Source organism: Harpia harpyja, unplaced genomic scaffold (assembly GCF_026419915.1).
Source record: "Harpia harpyja isolate bHarHar1 unplaced genomic scaffold, bHarHar1 primary haplotype scaffold_439, whole genome shotgun sequence".
NCBI lineage: Eukaryota > Metazoa > Chordata > Aves > Accipitriformes > Accipitridae > Harpia > Harpia harpyja.
The window spans coordinates 17,864-32,762 of record NW_026293368.1 but is presented as its reverse complement, the minus strand read 5'-3'; the positions used below and the strand labels follow the sequence as shown (position 1 = coordinate 32,762).

The 14,899-nt window shown below is 47.8% G+C and overlaps 3 pseudogenes; all 3 read right to left on the bottom strand.

Moving 5' to 3' along the window:
• Positions 1-1,629: 1,629 nt before the first annotated feature.
• On the bottom strand, positions 1,630-2,562 carry LOC128138428 (cytochrome b-like; annotated as a pseudogene).
• A 661-nt stretch (positions 2,563-3,223) lies between these two features.
• Positions 3,224-8,290, bottom strand: LOC128138425 (NADH-ubiquinone oxidoreductase chain 5-like; annotated as a pseudogene).
• A 3,088-nt stretch (positions 8,291-11,378) lies between these two features.
• On the bottom strand, positions 11,379-12,747 carry LOC128138430 (NADH-ubiquinone oxidoreductase chain 2-like; annotated as a pseudogene).
• Positions 12,748-14,899: the final 2,152 nt, after the last annotated feature.

Below are 14,899 nucleotides of genomic sequence, written 5' to 3'. Positions count from 1 at the left end.
GGAGGGGTTGAGTGTTGAAAGATGGGAGTGGATACTGTTGATAGTGGAGGTGTTTTTGTGGCGCGGTTGGATTTTAGTGGTGTTGCTGTGTTTTATTCGTGAGGGGTTGGGATGTTCTTGGCGGGAGGGTGAGGGTTGTTATTGACATTGTTTGTTGTGTTGGAACTTGTGCGAGGGCTATCTTGTGGGGCGATCCGGGCAGTTTAAGAGAGGTCAGAAAATAGTTTAATATAAAATACCAGCTTTGGGAGTTGGTGATGAAGGTTTGAATCCTTTTTCTCTGAGGTTTTGTTGGGTGGGTAGTTATAAATGGAACTTTAGTGGTTGTTTGGATTGATTTTATGGAAAAAATATAACGAATGATGATATAAAATAACGAATGAATGAATTTGATTTATTAATGGAAGTTCGGTGCGTTTGACAAACGAAAGAATATGAAAAAAATATGAATAAAATTCGTAAAAAAACGCAGTTAGCTTTTCAGTTAGAAGTGCCTAGTGTTGTTTAAAAAGTAAGAGGAAAAGAAAAATAGAAAAACATGTCCCACAAGCATTCACTAAATAGCACCTATAGGTAAAGTCTGTGGACTCGCCATAACCAAATGACATCTGACAGTGCATCAGTGTTAAGATGATTCCCCTAATACACAAACCGTCTCATTAAGCAACTCTTGAGATCGACCAAACCGACCGAGAGCCAGCGGCGTCCACGTCTTAGATTGTATTCACCGCGGTGCATAGATGAGGGCCACCTGTGAAGATCCACAAAAAAAAAAAGGGAACCAACAGTAGAGAACCACCCGGATGCCGCGATTAAGAGGCAAAATGGTGACCAATAGCCAACCAGATGTATTCGTAAAGAGCAAGGTCGTAGGACTAACCAAGTCGTGGCCCTGACAGAGGAACCAGAGGCGCAAAAGAGCAAGAAGTGCTAGGGGTGTAGGGGGAAAGAATGGGCCTGACGCTAGTAACGTAGAGTCTTACAGACACCCGGTTGCTGATTTCTCGGAGGATAACCGACTAAGAGATAACCTGGTCCGACAGACGCCGGTCCGGCAAGAGATAATTGGAGTTCATGCCCGGCTACCATACAGAGTTTGTCCCCAAGAATATCCGTAGGGAAATTCTATTGATATACAGAGACCCCACCTTCGGCATGGGCTTAGCCCGCGAGGAGAATACTTTAATATCCTAGGAGTTCATGAAGTGAAACCTGACCCTGAAAGTAGAGATGGCCCAAGTAGATGTATGCCCGTATTACATATATATGAATAATAGTACATGCATTAATATGTATTACCTAGAATAGTGCATGATAATGGGGTAAATAGTTTAATGTACAATGATACATGCTGGGGGGGGGTTAGGGGGGGAGGGGGAAGGCGAAAGTTTATGATGGTAGGGGGGTTTTAGTTAAAATTTGGCAATAATGGCCCTTTCGGGCCGGGAACTCTAAGAAGGGGTAAATCTTCAGTCTTTGGTTTACAAGACCAACGTTTTTTCTAAACTATTAGAGTATTTAGTGGTTGAGCATTTTATTTTCTAGTGCTCCGACTAGGGGGAAGAGAATTAGGAGGATCGTAAAGTAGGAGAGAGAGGCGAATTGGCCGATGATGGTGAAGGGATGCTCTACTGGCTGACTGCCGATTCATGTGAGAATGAGGAGGTTGGCAATTAGGGTTCAGAATAGGAGTTGGGAGAGGGGTCGGAAGGTTATTGTGCGCTGTTTGGATTTGTGGAGGAGGGGGATTAAGAATAGGATTAGTACTGAGGCGGCTAGGGCCAGTACTCCTCCTAGTTTGTTGGGGATTGAGCGTAGGATGGCGTATGCGAATAGAAAGTATCATTCTGGCTTGATATGTGGGGGTGTGACTAGGGGGTTTGCTGGGGTAAAGTTTTCTGGGTCGCCTAGCAGATTGGGTGAGAATAAGGCTAGGGCTGTTAGCGGGAGGAGTATTAGTGCGAATCCTAGGATGTCTTTTAGAGAAAAGTATGGGTGGAATGGGATTTTGTCGCAGTTTGAGACGACGCCTAAAGGGTTGTTTGAGCCGGATTCGTGGAGGAAGGTGAGGTGGATGAGGGTGAGACCGGCGATTAAGAATGGTAGTAGGAAGTGTAGGGCGAAGAATCGAGTGAGAGTGGGGTTGTCTACGGAGAATCCTCCTCAGGCCCACTCTACGAGGGTGTGCCCGATGTATGGGATAGCTGAGAATAGATTGGTGATGACGGTAGCCCCTCAGAAGGATATTTGTCCTCATGGTAGGACGTAACCTACGAAGGCGGTTGCTATAAGGGTGAGTAGTAGGACGATCCCCGTGTTTCAGGTTTCTTTGTATAGGTAGGAGCCGTAGTAGAGTCCTCGGCCGATGTGTAGGTAGATGCAGATGAAGAAGAAGGATGCTCCATTAGCATGTAAGTTACGGATCAGTCAGCCGTACTGCACGTTTCGGCATGTATGGGCGACGGATGAGAAGGCTAAGGTGGTGTCTGCGGTGTAATGTATGGCTAGTAGGAGGCCGGTTAGGATTTGTGTCAGTAGGCAGATTCCTAGCAGGGATCCAAAGTTTCATCAGGTGGAGATGTTTGGGGGAGTGGGCAGGTCGATTAGGGAGTCGTTGATTGTTTTTAGTAGGGGGTGGGATTTTCGGGGGTTGGGGGCCATTGGTTTGATTAGTGTGTTGATAGGAGGATAATGAGGGTCGATAGGGCGAAGGTCCCTAGGTAGGTTTTGAGAAGCCCAGTGTGAAAGAGGGTTGAAGTTTTAGCTGCTGTAAGTTGGAGGTCGGCGAGTCCTTCGGGGCCTATTTTTTTGTATCAGGATAGGTCGGTTAGGTGGGAGGCGAGTTTTTGTCCGTTGTTTAGTGTGACTGAGGAGCTGAGGCGGTGTACTAGGGGGTTGAAGTATCCTAGTATAGAGGAAAAGTTTAGGTGTGGGGTTTGTTTTGGTTGGGTTAGAGTATGGGTTATGTTTGAGAGCTCTAGGGCTAGGATAATGCCCAGGACTGTGACGACGATTGCGGCGGTTTTTGTAAGTGTGGGTATGGTTATTGGTGGTGTTTTTGTAGGGGGGATATAGGAGGTAATGAGTAGGCCGGCTATGATGCTACCTAGGGCGAGTCGAGTGATTGGGTTAATGAGTGTGGGAGTGTTTTCATTTATGGGGGTGGTTGTAGGGATGCGGGGGAATTCGGTTTGGACTAGGAGGGTTATACGTAGGCTGTACATTGCTGTGAATGATGTTGCTAGGAGTGTTAGGAGTAGGGCTCAGGCGTTTAGGTAGGAGGTGTTTAGGCTCTCGATAATTAGGTCTTTTGAGTAGAATCCTGCTAGGAATGGGGCTCCTATTAGGGCGAGGTTTCCAATGGTTAGGCAGGTAGTGGTTGTTGGGAGTGTTTTTTGAAGGGCCCCTATTTTTCGAATGTCTTGCTCTCCATTGAGGGCGTGGATGATTGATCCGGAGCAGAGGAATAGCATGGCTTTGAAGAAGGCGTGTGTTGAGATGTGGAGGAAGGCTAGTTGGGGGAGGTTTAGTCCAATGGTGACTATTATCAGTCCGAGTTGGCTGGATGTGGAGAAGGCAATGATTTTTTTGATGTCGTTTTGTGTTAGGGCGCAGGTGGCGGCGAACAGTGTGGATAGTGCTCCTAAGCAAAGGCATGAGGTGAGAGCGGTTTGGTTGGTGGAGAGTATGGGGTGGGTACGGATGAGTAGGAAGATTCCGGCTACTACTATGGTGCTGGAGTGGAGTAGTGCAGAGACTGGGGTTGGGCCTTCTATAGCGGCAGGTAGTCATGGGTGAAGGCCAAATTGGGCTGATTTTCCTGTAGCGGCCAGGATAAGTCCGAGTAAGGGGAGGGTTGGAGTTTGTTCGGGAGAGGGGGTTTGTTGGATTTCTCATGTATTTATTGTTGAGGCTAGGTATGCTATGCTTAGGATGAGGCCGATGTCTCCGATCCGGTTGTAGAGTACAGCTTGAAGTGCGGCTGTATTGGCTTCTGTACGGCCTTGTCATCAGCCGATTAGTAGGAAGGACATGATTCCAACTCCTTCCCAGCCGATAAATAGGAGGAATATGTTGTTGGCGACTGTTAAGGTGAGTATGGCGATTAGGAATGTTAGGAGGAAGGAGAAGAATTTTGTGATGTGTGGTTCTGATGCTATGTATCAGGATGCGAATTGGAGGATGGACCATGTTACGAAGAGTGCGATAGGGAAGAATATTATGGAGTATTGGTCGATTTTAAAGCTAAGGGGGATTTTGAAGTTTGTAGTGAAATTTCATTCTCAGCAGTAGATGATGCTCTCTGACCCTGAGTACATGAAGAGGGATACTGGGGCTAGGCTGGTCAGGAAAGCAGTCTTGACGGCGTGTGTGATGGCGGCTGGAGAGGTTGGGCGGGCGGTTGAGAGCAGTGGAAGTAGGATTGGTGCGAGGATGGTTGTTAGTGTGAGGAGTATGGAGGTGTTAAGAAGTAATGCTGTTTCCATTACTTTTACTTGGATTTGCACCAAGATGAGTGGCTCCTAAGACCAGTGGATTGCTGTTATCCTTTAAAAGTTGAGGGGGCTGAGGTTTTAGACTCAGATGCAGGAATTAGCAGTTCTTGCTGGTTGAACCCCCCTTGGCAAGTAAGAAGGGTCTAACTTCTATTTTTAGGATCACAGTCTAATGTTTGGGTTGAAACTATACTTGCATAAGGGTATTCCTGAGATTATTTCTGGCTTGAGGATTAAGAGGAGTAGGGGGATGATGTGGAGGGCTATTAGGAGGTGCTCTCGCGTACTTGAGTTTTGTAGTGAGGTGATGTGGGTTGGTAGTGTGCCTCGCTGGGTTGTTAGTAGCATGAATAGGGTGTAGGAGGCAGTTAGTAGGGTTGTGGCTCCTGTTAGGATGATGGTGGGGGCAGATCAGTTAAATAGTGCGATTATGATGGTTAGTTCTGCTATCAGGTTTGTGGTTGGTGGTAGGGCTATGTTTGTGAGGTTGGCTAGTAGTCATCAAGTGGCTATAAGGGGTAGGAGGGGTTGTAGGCCTCGTGTTAGGAGGAGGATTCGGCTGTGAGTGCGCTCGTAGGTTGTGTTTGCTAGACAGAAGAGTATTGAGGAGGTGAGGCCGTGGGAGATTATTAGGATTATTGCGCCTGAGAATGATCAATGGGTTTGGAGGATGCTTGCAGCGATGACTAGGCCTATATGGCTTACGGAGGAGTAGGCGATGAGGGATTTTAGGTCGGTTTGGCGTAGGCAGATTGAGCTGGTTATTAGTGCACCTCAGAGGGCTAGGGTGAGGAAGGGGTAGTGCAGGTAGGGTGTGAGGGGGCCGGTTAAGAGAGTGAGGCGTATGATGCCGTAGCCTCCTAATTTTAGGAGTAGGGCGGCAAGTAGTATGGATCCTGCAATTGGGGCTTCTACGTGGGCTTTGGGTAGTCATAGGTGGAGGCCGTAGAGGGGGGCTTTTACTATGAATGCTATTAGTAATGCTAGACTTAGTAGGAGGTTGGTTCAGGAGTTGGTGAGTGGGGGATGAGTCAGTTTAAGTATTGTGAGGTGCAGAGTACCGATGTGTGTGTGGAGGTATAGGATTGTGACTAGTAGGGGCAGGGAGCTGATGAGTGTGTAGAATAGTAGGTAGATGCCTGCGCTTAGGCGCTCTGGCTGGCCTCCTCAGCGTGTGATTAGGATTAGGGTGGGGATTAGGGTTGCTTCGAATGTAATGTAGAATAGTATTAGTTCGGTGGCTGAGAATGCCAGGAGAAGCAGGGGTTGTACTGTGGTTAGGGTAGCGATGAAGATTTGTTTGCGGATTGGTGGCTCGTGTTGTAGGTGATTCTGGCTTGCTAGGATTATGAGTGGGAGTAGTCAGCAGGATAGGACTAGCAGAGGCGATGAGATTTGGTCGGTGCTTGTTCATTGGGTGAGATTTTTGTGGGGGTAGTATGTGGGGAGTAGTCAGTGAAGGCTGATGAAAGCGATTAGGAAGCTGTGGGCGGTGGTGTTAGTTCATAGGAATTTTTGGGGAGATAGGAGGGCTGTGGGGAAAAGTATGATTGTTGGAAGAAGGATTTTTAGCATTGTAGGAGGTTTAGGTTATGTAGGTGGTCGGAACCGTGAGTTCGGGTGGAGGCAACTAGTATGGCTAGGCCGGCGCCTGCCTCGCAGGCTGAGAATGTTAGCATAAATACGGGGGCTAAGGCGATGGATGTTGTTTGGGTTTCGACAGGTCAGATTGACAGGGCGATGTATATGGAGAGTATTATGCTCTCTAGACATAGTAGGGCGGAGATTAGGTGTGTTCGGTGGAAGGCCAGCCCTAGGCAGCTTAGGGTGAAAGAGGAGTAGAAGCTTAGGTGGAGGAGTGACATGGAGAGAGGCATAGGGCTAATCTATGATTTGTTGAGTCGAAATCAACTGTCTTGGTTAGACTACCTTTCTGTATTTATTCGGCTCATTCTAGGCCCCCTTGGAGTCATTCGTAGACTAATCCTAGTGTGAGGAGGGCGATAATAATGGATGCTCAGGTTAGGGTGGAGGTGGGAGATTGGAGTTGGATTGCTCATGGTAGTGGGAGTAGGAGTGCGATCTCTAGGTCGAACAGTAGGAATAGGATGGCTACTGAGGAAGAATCGGATTGAGAATGGGAGTCGGGCAGATCCTAGAGGGTCGAAGCCACATTCGTATGGGGATAGTTTTTCTGAGTCGGGGTTTGTTTGGGCGAGCCAGAGGTTTAGTGTGATTAGGATTGTGCTTAGGGTAAGAGATAGGGTTAGTATGAAGGTGATTATGTTGATTGCTCTTCTCTGGGGTTGCACCAGATTTTATAGATTGGAAGTCGATTGTAATTAGTATACTAGAAGAGCAGGAACCTCATCAGTAGATGGTTATGTAGAGGAATAGTCAGATGACGTCTACGAAGTGCCAGTATCAGGCGGCTGCTTCGAATCCGAAGTGGTGGTTGGGTGTGAAGTGGAAGTTAATTAAGCGTAGGAGGCAGATTGATAGGAAGGAGGATCCGATGATTACGTGGAGTCCGTGGAAGCCTGTAGCAATGAAGAATGTTGAGCCGTATACACCATCGGCGATTGAGAATGGTGCTTCGTAATATTCTATTGCTTGTAGTGCTGTGAAGTAAAAGCCCAGGAGAATGGTTAGGGCAAGTGCTTGGGTTGCTTGTTTTCGGTTGCTGTTTATGATGCTGTGGTGTGCTCATGTTACAGTGATACCTGAGGCGAGGAGGATTGCTGTGTTTAGTAGGGGTACTTCTAGGGGGTTAAGGGGGCTAATTCCTGTGGGGGGTCATTGTCCGCCCAGTTCTGGGGTGGGGGCTAGGCTGGAGTGGAAGAATGCTCAGAAGAAGCCCAGGAAGAAGAATGCTTCGGATGTAATGAATAGGATTATTCCGTATCGTAAGCCTTTTTGGACGGCGGGGGTATGGTGGCCTTGGAATGTGCTCTCTCGTACAATATCTCGTCATCATTGTAGTATGACTAGGAATATGGTGAGTATACCCAGGGCTAATAGTTGGGGGGAGTTGTAGTGGAATCATATAATGAGTCCGGAAGTAGTGAGTAAAGCAGCTGCTGCGCCGAAGATAGGTCAGGGGCTAGGGTCTACTATATGGTAGGAGTGTGCTTGGTGGGCCATTAGATGTTTTCTTGTAGGTATAGGCTTAGAAGTAGGACGAAGACGTAGGCTTGGATTATGGCTACTGCAATTTCTAGGGCTGTTAGCAATAGTAGGACTAGTGTAGTTAGGATGGAGATTGTTGGGAGGACTGGGAGTAGGGTGGTGGTGGCGGTGGAGATGAGTTGGATTAGTAGGTGGCCTGCTGTTAGGTTTGCGGTGAGGCGGACTCCTAGGGCTAGGGGGCGGATAAGGAGGCTGACAGTTTCGATTAGGATTAGGGCGGGGATTAGTGGTGTTGGAGTGCCCTCAGGTAGGAGATGGCCTAGGGATGTTGTGGGTTGGTTGCGTAGTCCTGTAAGGAGGGTGGCCAGTCAGAGAGGAAAGGCGAAGGCTATGTTTATTGATAGTTGAGTAGTTGGGGTAAATGTGTAGGGTAGTAGTCCTAGCAGGTTGATTGTGAGTAGTAGTATTATTAGTGATGTCAGGACTAGGGCCCATTTATGTCCTCCTTTATTTAAGGGTAGTATTAACTGTTTTGTGATTAGGTGGATGAGCCATAGTTGGAGGGTGGAGAGGCGATTAGTGATTCATCGATTAGTGGGTGAGGGGAATAGTAGGGTGGGGAGTAGTGTTGAGATTAGGATGAGAGGGATGCCTAGGAAGCAGGGGCTTGTGAATTGGTCGAAGAAGTTTAGGGCCATGGTCAGTGTCAGGGAGTGTTGTCAGTTGTGATGGGTTTGTTGGATGGGGCGTTAGTGGAGGTGAAAGGTAGGAGTTTGGGTTGAATAATCAGTGCGAAGGTTAGTCATGATATTAGTATGATAAAAAGTCATGGGGCTGGGTTAAGTTGAGGCATATCATTAAGGAGGGGCGGGCGGTCCTCTTTCGCTAGCTTAAAAGGCTAGTGCTGGTACATAGCTTCTTAATGATTAGGAGGATATGAGTGAGGATCAGCGTTCGAAGTGGGTTAGGGGGGTTGATTCTACTACGATTGGTATGTAGCTATGGTTAGCCCCACAAATTTCTGAGCATTGGCCATAGAAGATTCCCGGTCGGGTAGTGATGAATGAGGTTTGGTTTAGTCGTCCTGGGACTGCGTCAGTTTTTACACCTAGGGCGGGGATTGCTCAGGCATGGAGTACGTCGTTGGCTGTGATGATGATGCGGATTGGGGATTCTATTGGGATAATCACGCGGTGGTCGACTTCTAGTAGTCGGAAGTGTCCAGGTGGGAGATCTGTTGTTGGGATTATGTAGGAATCGAATGTGAGGTCTTTAAAGTCTGTGTATTCGTAAGTTCAGTATCATTGGTGGCCGATAGCTTTTAGTGTGAGGTCTGGCTCGTTGATTTCGTCTATTATGTATAGGATTTGTAGAGATGGGAGGGCGAGTATGATGAGGACGATGGCTGGCAGGATTGTTCAGATTAGTTCGATTTCCTGGGCATCTACTGTGTTTGAGGATAGTTTTTCTATTAGTATGAGTGTTAGGAGGTATAGGACTAGGCTACAGATGGCTAGTGCAACTATTAGGGCGTGGTCGTGGAATTCGATGAGCTCTTCTATGATGGGGGATGAGGCGTCTTGGAATCCAAGTTGTGAGTGGTTGGCCATGGGTGAGGAGTACAGGGTTTTCACTTGTGATTTAGCCTTGACAAGGCTATGTAATTGTTTTACTAACGCCCCATGGAAGAAAGAAGCATAAGTGGTTAGATGCGGCTGGCTTGAAACCAGTGTACGGAGGTTCGATTCCTTCCTTTCTTGTACTTGGACGAAGGCGGGTTCTTCAAATGTGTGGTGTGGGGGCGGGCAGCCGTGGATTCATTCAACGTGAGTTGTGGTTAGCTCTGGTTGTATGACTTTTCGTTTCGAGGCGAAGGCTTCTCAGATGATAAATATTAGCATGACTACGGCTGTTATTGAGATTAGTGAGCCGATAGAGGACATGGTGTTCCACAGGGTGTAGGCATCTGGGTAGTCCGAGTATCGTCGGGGTATACCGGCAAGGCCTAGGAAGTGCTGTGGGAAGAATGTTAGGTTTACCCCTGTGAATATGACTCCGAAATGTGCCTTGGCTCATGTGGGGTGTAGGGTGAATCCTGTTAGTAGGGGGAATCAGTGGGTGAACCCTGCTAGGATGGCAAAGACAGCTCCTATTGAGAGGACATAATGGAAGTGGGCAACTACATAGTATGTGTCGTGTAAGGCGATGTCTAGTGAGGAGTTTGCCAGGACGATCCCTGTTAGGCCTCCAATGGTGAAGAGGAAGATGAAGCCCAGGGCTCATAGTATTGGGGGGTCTCATTTAATGGTTCCTCCGTGCAGTGTCGCCAGTCAGCTAAAGACTTTGATGCCAGTTGGGATGGCGATGATTATAGTGGCGGATGTAAAATATGCTCGAGTATCTACGTCTATGCCTACTGTGAATATGTGATGGGCCCATACGATAAAGCCCAGGAAGCCAATAGATAGCATGGCTCATACTATTCCTATGTAGCCGAATGGCTCTTTTTTGCCTGCATAGTATGTTACTACGTGAGAGATGATTCCAAAGCCTGGTAGAATTAGGATATAGACTTCGGGGTGGCCAAAGAATCAGAAGAGGTGTTGGTATAGGATTGGGTCACCTCCGCCAGCGGGGTCGAAGAATGTTGTGTTGAGGTTTCGATCTGTAAGTAGTATAGTAATGCCAGCAGCTAAGACTGGGAGTGAGAGTAGCAGTAGGATGGCAGTAATGAGGACTGATCATACGAACAGGGGTGTTTGGTATTGGGAGAGGGCTGGGGGTTTTATGTTGATGGCGGTTGTGATGAAGTTGATTGCCCCTAGGATGGATGAAATTCCTGCTAGATGTAGGGAAAAGATTGCCAGGTCTACTGAGGCTCCGGCATGGGCCATGTTACCGGCTAGTGGGGGGTAGACAGTTCATCCAGTGCCGGCCCCTGCTTCTACTGTTGAGGAGGCTAGTAGTAGGAGGAAGGATGGTGGAAGTAGTCAGAAACTTATGTTGTTTATGCGTGGGAAGGCTATGTCGGGGGCACCAATTATGAGTGGGACGAGTCAGTTTCCGAAGCCGCCAATTATGATTGGTATGACTATGAAGAAGATTATTACGAATGCATGGGCGGTGACGATTACGTTGTAGATTTGATCATCGCCCAGGAGAGTGCCCGGTTGGCCCAGCTCTGCGCGGATGAGCAGGCTAAGGGCGGTGCCAACTATGCCAGCTCAGGCCCCGAAGATTAGGTATAGTGTTCCGATGTCTTTGTGGTTAGTTGAGAATAGTCATCGATTGATGGATGTCATAGGTAAGATGGCTGAGTGTTTAAGCGTTAGGCTGTAGTCCTTTTTACAGGGGTTTGATTCCCCTTCTTATCGACCCTGTGGTGAAGTTCATGTTGAGTTGCAAGCTCATTGATGTACGTTAAGGACGTGCCGGGGTCTGGTAGATAGAAGCTCGCTGGCTGGGGCACCTAGCTGTTAACTAGGGTTTTATGGGATCAAGGCCCATCTATCTAGGGAAGGCCCTAGCTTAATTAAAGCGTCTGAGTTGCATTCAGGGGATGCGGGGTAGTATCCTGCGGGTCTTAGCAGAAACTAAGAGGATTTAACTCTTATTTAAGGCTTTGAAGGCCTTCGGTTTGCTGGTTATCCTAAGTTTCTAGATAGCGGTTAGGACTAGGGGGGAGAGTGGTAGGACTAGTGTTGATAGAGCGGCAAGGATGGCGGTTATGGTGTTTGTTGGGGTAGTGAAATGTCATTGTTTTATGTAGTTTGTAGAGTTGGGAGGCAGTGTGATTGTTGAGTGGTATGCGAGGCGGAGGTAGAAGAATAACCCTAGGAGGGAGAGGATGGCAGTAGCTGTAGCTGTTGTGGTTATTCCTTGTTTGGTTAGCTCTTGAATGATGAGTCATTTGGGCAGGAAGCCTGTTAGTGGGGGAAGCCCTGCTAGGGAGAGTAGGATTAGCATGAGGGTGGCATTTAGTGTGGGAGTTTTTGTTCATGATGTTATTAGCGTCACTAGCTTTAGGGCTTTGGTTGAGTTGAGGGTGAGGAACACAGCGGTGGTTGTTAGGATGTATAGGTAGAAGGCTAGCAGGCCAAGTTTGGGGTTGTAGATGATGGTTATAGCCATTCATCCAAGATGGGCGATGGATGAGAAGGCTAAGATCTTTCGGAGCTGTGTCTGGTTTAGGCCTATTCATCCTCCAAGGGCTACGGAGGTGACGGCTATGGTGGTTAATAGTACTGGGTTGAGTGAGTGTGAGGTTAGGAAGAGGAGGGTGGTTGGAGGGAGTTTTATTATTGTGGAGAGAAGTAGGGCGGTGATTAGGGATGAGCCCTGTAGTACTTCTGGGAATCAGAAGTGGAAGGGTACTAGTCCTAGTTTCATTGCGATCGCTACTGTTAGTAGTGTGGAGGAGGTAGGGTTGGTTAGTTGAGTAATATCTCATTGGCCTGTGGATCATGCATTTATTATGCTTGAGAATAGGAGAAGGGTGGAGGCTGTTGCTTGTACTAGGAAATACTTGATTGTAGCTTCGATGGCTCGAGGGTGGTGGGGCTTTGAAATGAGTGGGACAATAGCGAGGGTATTAAGCTCTAGTCCAGCTCAGGCTATTATTCAGTGGTTGCTTGAGATTGTGATGGTTGTGCCAAGGATTAGACTTAGGGAGGAGATTAGTTTTGTGTGGGGATTCATTAGCAGAGGAAGGGGTCAAACCATCATTTTCGGGGTATGGGCCCGATAGCTTTGTTAGCTGACTCTACTAGGAAATAATATAAGGGAAGTATGAAGGGTTTTGATCCCTTCTGTGCAGGTTCGAATCCTGTTTTTCTAAGGTCCAAGGTCTATAGGAAATGAGAGGGCTGGTATACCTCTATGTTCACCTTATCATAGTGACCCTTTGCATTCAGGCACATTTCCTTAGGCAAGGAGGTACGCCTGCGTAGCAGATTGGTATGCTGATGTGCCAGAGGCATAGTGCTAGTGTTAGGGGTAGAAAGTTTTTTCAGAGAAGGTGTATGAGCTGGTCATAGCGGAAGCGTGGGTAGGAGGCGCGGATTCATAGGAATCCGGAGGAGAGGAGTAGGATTTTTGTTGTTAGGGCGATTGTGAGTAGTTGTGGGGGTAAGTTGAGTGAGCTAGAGTTTAGAAATAGAATTGTGGTTAGGGTGTTTATTAGCATAATGTTTGCGTATTCGGCTAGGAAGAATAGGGTAAATGGTCCTGCAGCGTACTCTACGTTGAATCCTGAGACTAGTTCTGATTCTCCTTCTGTGAGATCAAAGGGAGCTCGGTTCGTTTCAGCTAGTGTGGAGATGTATCATATTATTGCAAGGGGCCATGAGGAGAAGATTAGGTAGAGGGGTTCTTGGGCGGTGGTAAGTGTATGTAGGGTGTAGTTACCGCTTAGGAGGACCACGGACAGGAGGATGATAGCTAGTGTGACCTCGTAGGAAATGGTCTGTGCTACTGCCCGGAGGGCCCCGATTAGTGCATATTTTGAGTTGGAGGCTCATCCGGACCATAGGATTGAGTATACTGCTAGACTTGATATAGCCATAAGGAAGAGCAGCCCTAGGTTTAAGTCGGCAAGGGAGAAGGGGAGTGGGAGGGGGATTCAAATAGTTAGCGCTAGGAGGAGGGCTAGTATGGGGGTTGTGATGAAGAGGAGTGGGGAGGAGGTGGTTGGGCGAATAGGCTCTTTGATAAGTAATTTTACGCCGTCAGCTACGGGTTGTAATAGCCCGAAGGGCCCTACAATGTTAGGGCCTTTTCGGGCTTGTATGTAGCCCAGGACTTTTCGTTCTATTAGGGTTAGGAAGGCTACGGCAATTAGAATTGGGATTGCATAGGAGAGGGTTATAGCAAGGTGCGTTAGGGTGGAGGGGAGGGTCATTGTGGGTCGGGCTAGGGAGAGGATTTGAACCTCTGGGTAAAGGGCTTAAGCCTTTTGCATTTGCCGGGCTCTGCCACGCTAGCGGCCCTTTTCTTGGGCTTGGGGGGTTTATGTGGGCTCTCTTTATAATTTAGTTGAAGTCATTATTTAGAGGGAAGACGTGCCGGTGGCATTGGTCCTACTTTTCCGGTCCTTTCGTACTGGGGAAAGTGCTGCATAGATAGAAACCGACCTGGATTGCTCCGGTCTGAACTCAGATCACGTAGGACTGTTAATCGTTGAACAAACGAACCCTTAATAGCAGCTGCACCATTAGGATGTCCTGATCCAACATCGAGGTCGTAAACCCCTCCGTCGATAGGGGCTCTTGGGAGGGATTGCGCTGTTATCCCTGGGGTAGCTTGGTCCATTGATCAATTGTTATTGGGTCTGGTTACTGTTAGTACATTGAGGTGTTGCTCTCAGTTAAGAGGGGTGGTCTTATTTTTGGAGGTTCTTTTTTTCTCCAAGGTCGCCCCAACCGAAAAATGCAGGCCAGTGTAGAGGTTTGATTGTAGGCCTAGTAGGCGTGTGTTTGCGCATGGTGGCCGCTGATTTTTAAGTTCCACAGGGTCTTCTCGTCTTATGTGCCTATTCCTGCTTTTGTACAGGAGGATCAATTTCACTGACTATCTGCAAGAGACAGTTAAGGCCTCGTTTAGCCATTCATACAAGTCCCGATTTATGGGACAATTGATTGCGCTACCTTCGCACGGTTAGGATACCGCGGCCGTTGAACTGAGGGTCACTGGGCAGGCATCACCTTCAATACTTGGATTGCTGAAGGCTATGTTTTTGGTAAACAGTCGGGTCTTGGGTTTGCCTAGTTCCTTTTGCAGATTTTGGTCCTTCTAGTAGGCGCTCCTGGGTCGGGTTAACAGGGTGGTTTTAATGTGCTGGCTTGTTGGGATTGTGGTATTAGTTAGGTGCTGTTAATAATGGGGGATGTAAGTTTGCGCTTAAGAGGGATGTCCCTAGTTACTCATTCTAGCATTGATTCTCCTATTATGATAGGTTGGCCTGTTAGGGGGGAGGGAGTCATGTAGTTCTTGTATTTTTGGGAGAGGAGCTTTGACGCACTCTTTACTGATGGCTGCTTAAGGGCCTACAAGGGAGGCGGGGAGTCATGTTATCCGCTGCGAGGGGGTGTATCCTTTTTTAAAGGAGCTGTACCTCCTTTAAATTATTCTTGATTTGTTACATGGGGGTTTTGGCAAAGAGCCCGGGGGAAAGAATCAAGGAGGAACTCAGGTTCGTTTCACAGGCAACCAGCTATCGCCCAGCTCGGTTGGCTTTTCACCTCTACTAACAGGTCGTCCCACTCTTTTGCAACAGA